We start from the raw sequence: 7,804 nt of genomic DNA, 5'->3' as shown, positions 1-7,804 counted from the left end.
CTTTTGTGCATTTATTGCCTTTATTGGCATTCTCTGGGCTTTTTCAGGCAGTTCCTTGCAAAATCTGGAGAGAGATGGAGTGGATGTGTTGTTCAGGTTTGTTCCTTACTGCAAAGGTGAACATTTACTGCAAGTAAAGTCATGAACCCAGAGCGTCTTGGTTTCACAGCTAATGAGAAAAAATGCAAAAGTGTGCACAAGAATTCTCTGTCTTACTGGAGGAATTGCTGCAGCAGCTGATTTTGTAATTCTAAAGCGAACGAGGCATTTCTTGAAAAATGTCAACTTTTCCTCAAACCTTCTTGTGCGCTAAAGCCGTCTGGATTTTGATCACAAACTTCAAATCCGTTTTCAGTGCAGCAACTGAACTGTCATACTTTAATATAGTGGCGTGACAGGCATCTTGTCAAGATGGGACAAGAGCTTAAAAGACGAAAACGGCAACAGCAGTCCTCGCCTGCAGCTGCCGTGAGTTTCTCTTTTTGTCTAAAAAAAAAAAAAAAACTTGCTTTCTCTGCAGCTGAGAGGATGAGCAGAGGCAGGCGGGTCAGACAGGAGTCAAAGAGGCTCCTTTTTCTCATGTCAGGTTTAGCGTAATACCACAGAAATAGACTCTTCTTCTTCCCCAGGTGTGGGCTGGAGGCAGGAACTCTTTCCAGTGTCAGTGTAGCCCGAGGCTCGCTCCGCTGGCAAAGATGATTGATGTTTTTCTTTAATGGAAGAGTATTTGGTGCCACAAACACTTACAGAGATCATATTGTTGAAATGGATTCAAAATTATGTATGTGCACTTGCGGCATGATCAAACTTTACAGCAAAAATATTATTTATGACAGAAAGAAATGCTTCTAACAGAGGCATGTTTTTCTTTTTGGTCCCACAAGCCACACTCGGTTTAATTTGTGAAATTAGTGAGAACAACGCATTCACACAATTCCTCTTTTTCAAGTATGCAATAATATTTGTCTCGACACACAAGTGTTCTTAAAATAAACCGCAGCCTAATGATGACTCCAATTAGAGCCTTGGTTTTATATACAGCTAAGTTTCCTTCAATTAGTTTTAGTGCGAAGTGGCGCGTGTTTATATGCAAATGTATTTGTGATTTATTTCACAACCCAAATACTCAAATAGATCAGAAGATGCTGGCTGAATTTTTGAAATGCTTGTAAGAAGACTGAATTACTTGTGAAAGAAAATGAGCTTTAAACAGCAGGGAAAATTACCTCCTACTTTCCTCTTCTGCAACAAGATTAGTGATTTATCAGGAAACCTGGATAAAACATTTAGAGAATATTTAATAAAATAAATGCACAATGGCATTCCACTTTCACATCTTAATCTAAACAAATGTCTGAGGTACATTTGCAAAATTAGTACTTGTCTCATTTCATTCAATCACAGACATTCAAAAAAGAATGGACTGATACAAGTGAGGGAGAACTGAAGGGAACCGATGAGGCTAAAATGAAATGAATGCTAGTTCATCGTGTTCCCAGGCACAGCAGCAATCACTAGTTGATTGGTAGCAGAGCTGTGGAGGGACTCATTGACACATAACCATGGAACTAGTCAGTGATGATAATGGTCATGGCTAAATAAAATCAATGAACCCCTTCTGCACAAACTCAGGACTCGCATCAGAGCCACGTCAGCGCTGACATGGTCGATTGAAACGTCCTGGTGTTGGTTGGCTGCCCTGCAGGGACCGTGCTGGCGAATCTGGCCGAGCTCCGCGAGTCAACAGAAAAAGTCAAATCCATGGATGAAACACAGTGAAGAGGTTAGACAGGCACTTTAATTGAGATATGAAGTCTGGACAAGCATAATCACTCTGTTAATGGGCCTGTAAATGAGCTTGTGTCAAATTTCCTGAAAACAAAGTGCAGGATTCTGCAATTGTTCGTGACAGGATTTTAAATGTTGGTTTTGCAAGAAAAAGGTTTGTTTAGGTTGTTAAAAGGGGAAAGACTCTCTTACTCTTTTTAAAGAAGTGGTAATTGTGAGATGATGGAACAATAACTTATTGAGCTCCAGACTAAAACAATCTAGTATGTGTAGATTGGATTTTGACTGCAGAGAAAAAGATGAGTTTTTCTCAGGGCTCAGCACTTCAGGGAGGCTGACATGATTTAACTTTGATTGCAGAAATACCACATAATGTGGGATTTGGTTTGGCTCAAAGTGTAGTGTCGAGACTCAACCACTACACTTTGATTGCTCCCTTGTTGGTTCATTGATTTGTCTGTTTGTTTTTTCATGAGGGGTGGGTAAAAAAAAAAAAAAACCTGATCGCACTCTATGCCTTCTCATATGCTGCATGCATTCACATTGTAAATATGTTTGGAAAAGTGATGCCGAGTTTCTGCAGTTGCTGCTCCTGATTTCGATGGAAACACATTTCCACCTGCAAACGTTGCAGGGTTTTTTTGTTTGCATCTCCCAGTTCCAGACCTAACAAGCAACGTAACGTCTGCACACACACACATAAACATCCATCATTTGTTGTATTCATGCATTTTGATAGTCAGAGATGCATAAAAATACAAATACTTCAGTCACACACATGCCTGGACATACCTAAAAGAAAAAAAAAAAACAGATGTAGAGCGATTTGTTTTGACAGAGTGAGTGCGCTGTAGGAGTAAACCGTCATGCTTAACCCCAAAAATAAACCTCTCTCCAGGGTAGGAGATAAAGGGCACAACATCTCATTCTGGGGCACACTCACTGACACACTGAAAAGGACAGAGAATACAAAACATCCATGTGTAAACGTAAATGTGCATACTTTAACATTTGGTTCAAATACAACAAATTATGTAATAAAACACACTCTAAAACATTCTTTTGATTCACTTTTCAAAAACAGAATCAGACAACAACACCAAGGACCACGGTGGACAATAATAGTTTATAACTGATTTAGGAAATCCCTTTTCCTGGATGTGACCATTTAGTCCTATGGCACAAGACAAATGTTTATAAAGTTATCTGAGAGAACGTTATATTAGTTTTGGGTTTTAAACGATGCCTTATAACCATTGTTTGTCAGTTAGGGCTGGGAGGGAATACAAATACAAACCTGTGCATCAAAGGGTTTGATGCACAAATCCTTTGATTTGTCTGGAGTTTTGTATTATCCACACCCAGCTGAAATTATTATACAAACACTCACTGAAATAAACAGTTGGTTAAATACCACCAAGCAAATTACATGGAAAACCAGAAAACAGTGACTCACCTTGAAGTGATTAAACATGCTTAACGTATGTCTACTAATGTGGATAAAGACTAAGGTAAATTTCAGATATTGTGTTGGTATTTTCAATCCCAAGCAGATGAATCCTAGTAAATAAGTGTTGCACCATTTGCAACATACTGAGATTTGCCTTGATTTTATTACTTACAATATTGTCCCAGGGTGTTTATAAAATTGTTCATTCCTTTATTTTTATTAAGCATTTTTCTTTTTTGTGTGCAGGCTATGTCCATTGCTTTCCTTCTGCATTATGTTTGGTATCAAGTTGTTTAATGAACAGTGGCGGTAAAAGGAAACTGAAAGCAGCGTGTTGAACCAGGAGCTGCACAGTGGGGCAGTAGCGCAAGTTTCCCACGATAACCCCCAAAATGCTCGGTTTGTCTTGTGTCTGTGTGTGGCGCCGTGATGGACAGAGAACCTTTCCACAGTGCAACTCTTCTGTTGGGATTGGGTCCAGTGACCCTGAACAAGATTAAGCGACCACCAAAAGTGTATGATTGGATGTTTTCACAAGATGTGAGTTATAGAAACCAAACTTATTAATCAAAAAGCAAGCCTAGATTCAGCAATTTGACTATCATCCATTTAAATGTTTCCACTATAAGGTACCATAAAAGGCATGGGTGTTTGAGAAGTGAGTGTTCAGAAAGGTACATATTATTGTTAATAGTAATGACAATGGCAATTTGCCACTACGGGATTGCTTCTTGCTCGTCTTCAATTTTGGGAGGCAGATGGCCTTGAGAACATAACATGCACGCCTGACTTTATTTAGCTGTTATTTAAAGCCAACTGTTTCTCAACAAGCACATCTTTCTGCTTCACGTTCTGACCGCCAAAGGTTAAAAAATGACCAAAACATAAATCAGTTCCCATCCCTTTCTTTGACAGCATGTGGATAAATGCACGTACGCTCGCTCTCACATCCAGACACTGAGTTGTTGATTCAGCTGAGGATGAGAGGGTGAATGAAACAAGTTCACAGAGGGCAGATGTCAATCAAGCGGGAGGAATGTTTTCTGGTCAACTGTATTTAAACGCTGCGCATGTTTGCATGTCACACATCCAATTATTATTGGAAAATGTGGATTAGATAGAGGGGTTTCCAGTATATACCTTGTGATTTTTGCAAAGACAGATGTGAAGAATGGAAATGCTCCTACACAACACTTTCTCATTACTTCCTTAGACTTTACATTTGTTTTACCATACTGTGGCACCAATACGTTTCAGACGTATTAGGCTAATATTTTTGTCCACTTTGAAATGTTTGAGCTCATCAAAATCAGAGAACCTGAGTAAATGCATAAAGCAGTTTTAAAATGATGATTTAATTGACTAAGTGAAGAATCTATCCAAGCCGATCTGGTTCGGTCCACTTTTTCGCTGGTCGGATTCAAACTAAGTTTTTAAAAAGCTGAGTTCACTTTCAGCTGCTAAGCTCAGTTGTAATTTCTGCCACAGCTGCAGATTCATGAAATTAAATAAACGGTGTGGAAACATGATGTAAACACACCAAGCCCTCAGCTAAATGATTCACCAACATCTATCAGTTTGAAAGAGTTTACAAAGTCATTTCTAAGACTTTTGGACTTCAGTGAACGAAGCAGAGACTCATCATCCACAAATGGACAAAGAGGGTGTCGTGGTGATCTCTGGGAAATCAAAATGAAAAGGCTCTGCACAGTTCACCAATTGCATTTTTGAAGCCGGGTCTTTCGAAACACACACAAAGCGGCCAGGTGCAGCAGATGCAAGTATGCAATGTGTAATATTATTAATTACAACTATAGAACATATGACTTCAGAGTGTCAGGGAATAGATGCGCAGGGGAAAAGACATTGACAATCTTATTCACTTGCAACGTCATGATGAGCCAGCTGCCAATGAAGCAATGAACCCTGAACAATATTCAAAGTATGTAAGCACACAGTAAGTTGTACACCTTAGTTGTAATCAGCCAGCTGTTGGCTCTAATAATGGACTTCTTTCATAATCCATGTGAAATAATTAGATTAGATAAATCAGATTGGTCTAAATGAGAACCTAATGATGTCATGGTAATGAGGTTACAAGATGTTCCAGGAAGTAGTGCAGAGAGCATGTCCTTAAATCATCAGCAAAGGACACACACACAATCACACACACACACAGCATTCACCAGTTTGTTTCATCAGCTGTGTGTCTGTCTGGATAGCTTCTTTGAACATCCCTATACAGACTTCAAAGGGATAAATCACATGCATGCGCATGCACACACACACAATTAGATGCAGTCTGTCTTTGGAGTGTTAAAAGAGGACATAGTCTTTTATGTGCTTCATCTGTTGTATCAAAGCACCCATTTGTAGACATCAAGTATCCGAAGTGAGCTGTGGATATTTATGTGGCATTCGTACGAGATGATTTGTTTAACATATAAGAACATATGCACAAGCACATTTTTTTGCAACTAGATGAAAAGTGTTTGAGAGAGTTGCAAAAGTATTCCTCCCTCCTGAGCTTTTGTGCGCATCGTCATCTTACAACCACAAGCTTCATTGTATTTTACGATTGTATGTAACAGATCAACACAAAGTGGCACATCATTGTAAGTCAGAAGCAATGATGCGAAGAGTATTCAAAAATATTTGCAGATAAAAATCTTAAAAGTGTGGCAGGCATTTGTGTTTAGCCGCATTGGAGATAACTGAACCTCTAATCGTAGTGCACTTATTTAATAGCTGGGAAAAAAAATCCACAAAAAGAAATAGTAGTGGGTTTTATAACAAACAGTGACACTATTATATGTGCCTTTAAATGATTCTTACTACAAAATTTAAGTGAAACAGTTTATTTAACTCTAGTTTAAGTGTAATATGAGTAGTCAGAAATGTATAAATAATCTATAAGAGTCTATGACTACTCTGAGGTTAAAATATGATGCGACACCATGATCAATACTCTAATGTTTGCCGCAATGTCTCTGCTCATTCTTTGCTGAAATATAGTCCCTTTTATTGAACTGTAACATATCCTACAAACAGATAACCTGTGAGCTAAAGCATGACATTAACTCACAGGTCAAGTAAACTTTGCACGATGTCTGAAGATGAAATCTCTCTGATTGCATATGCATGGAAATGGCAGCATGAACTGAGACATAACGGGCAGTAATGTTTCAATGATGGACGCAAGAACTGCCAGACAGGCACATACATACATATAGATCCGTCCAGATGGACACAAAGGGCATGGCGTTCACATGGCCTTGAGAGGCTGCCTCTGTGATCTTTTAATTTGCATGGCTCAACACTAATCCCTGATCCTGCTCATCTGTTTTCCACTCCGCTGGTGGAAAATGTTTCAGCCAGAAAGAAATAGAGTGAGGTTTTTCTTTTTTTTTTTAATAATCTGGGAATTTTTCTTTACGCCGTTGAGTCTCCTTGCAAACGGTTAGTGCCTTCCTGCTTTTCCATATTGATCAAGTTCCCCAAAAGTTTCCGATGAACATTGTTTGACTATTTCATCATTTAAACTTTTCGCTTTTAATCGTCACTAAAACTATTACCTGGAGATACCATCAAAAATTAGGAATAACAATAGTGATTTAAAAAAAAAAATGACACAAATAAAGGAAGGTCAAAGGAAAGTAACTGATGGTTGGAGAGAAAGAGGCCTACTTGGGAGAACGACAGAAATGAAATACACACAAAGACAAGATTTACGTTTGGTGGACTTGGTTTCTTACTTGCATGTTGGAGAAATTCTTGAATCACTGAAGAACAAGAAGACTGAAGACAAAGCTCAATAACTGTGTCATGTATCTTCCTTCCACATTTCTCATCTATGGATAAATATCAATCAGAAGAAATTTACAGGACTTTCAGTTCTCTTAAGCAATTAAGTTAAGCTTTTATTGGATTAGCTCTTTGCTAATGAGCTGCACATAAACTTTTCTCCTCATATCAGTAACAACAGATTTGCAGGAGCCCATTCTGTTCACCAAGAACAACTACAGCTTCAATGTGTGACAAAGACAAGCGCTTGTTCACCTCTTTTTCATCTGGGAGCTTTACTTCTTCTGTTATTCAGCATCCAAATATTCTCCATGACTGAAATAATCCTGGCTTGATAAATTGGTGTTTCCATTAGTGATGAATTAATAGATCCTAGCTTCAGAAGAACAAGAATCAATCAACCACTGATAAAATCAGACAGTTTCCAATAGATCAGTACTGCTCAGTGTTTGGGAACTGAGCGAAAGAAAAGTTAAATTTCGTTAACTCTGTAACTTCAATAATAGTAGCATGTTTATTTACCACATCGGAGTGTTCAGTATCATTAAATTGAGATTTAAAATTGCTGAAGCATTTAATGCTCTTTTTTTCTTTTTGCATTTTTTGGATGGTTTTCATATTTTCTAGCACAATTGCTGTTCTTTGTTCTTATTTTTTTGTTTCCTAATTACAGAAAATGACCCTGTCGAGACTCAACCACTAACAAAGAAGCAGGTCTAAGTCTCAAAAGGAAGAGATGCACAGCGTGGGAGAGAATCCCTC

Source organism: Poeciliopsis prolifica, unplaced genomic scaffold, assembly GCF_027474105.1.
Source record: "Poeciliopsis prolifica strain line A6 unplaced genomic scaffold, Auburn_PproV2 SCAFFOLD004, whole genome shotgun sequence".
In the NCBI taxonomy this organism is placed as follows: domain Eukaryota; kingdom Metazoa; phylum Chordata; class Actinopteri; order Cyprinodontiformes; family Poeciliidae; genus Poeciliopsis; species Poeciliopsis prolifica.
This window is presented reverse-complemented; position numbering follows the sequence as displayed.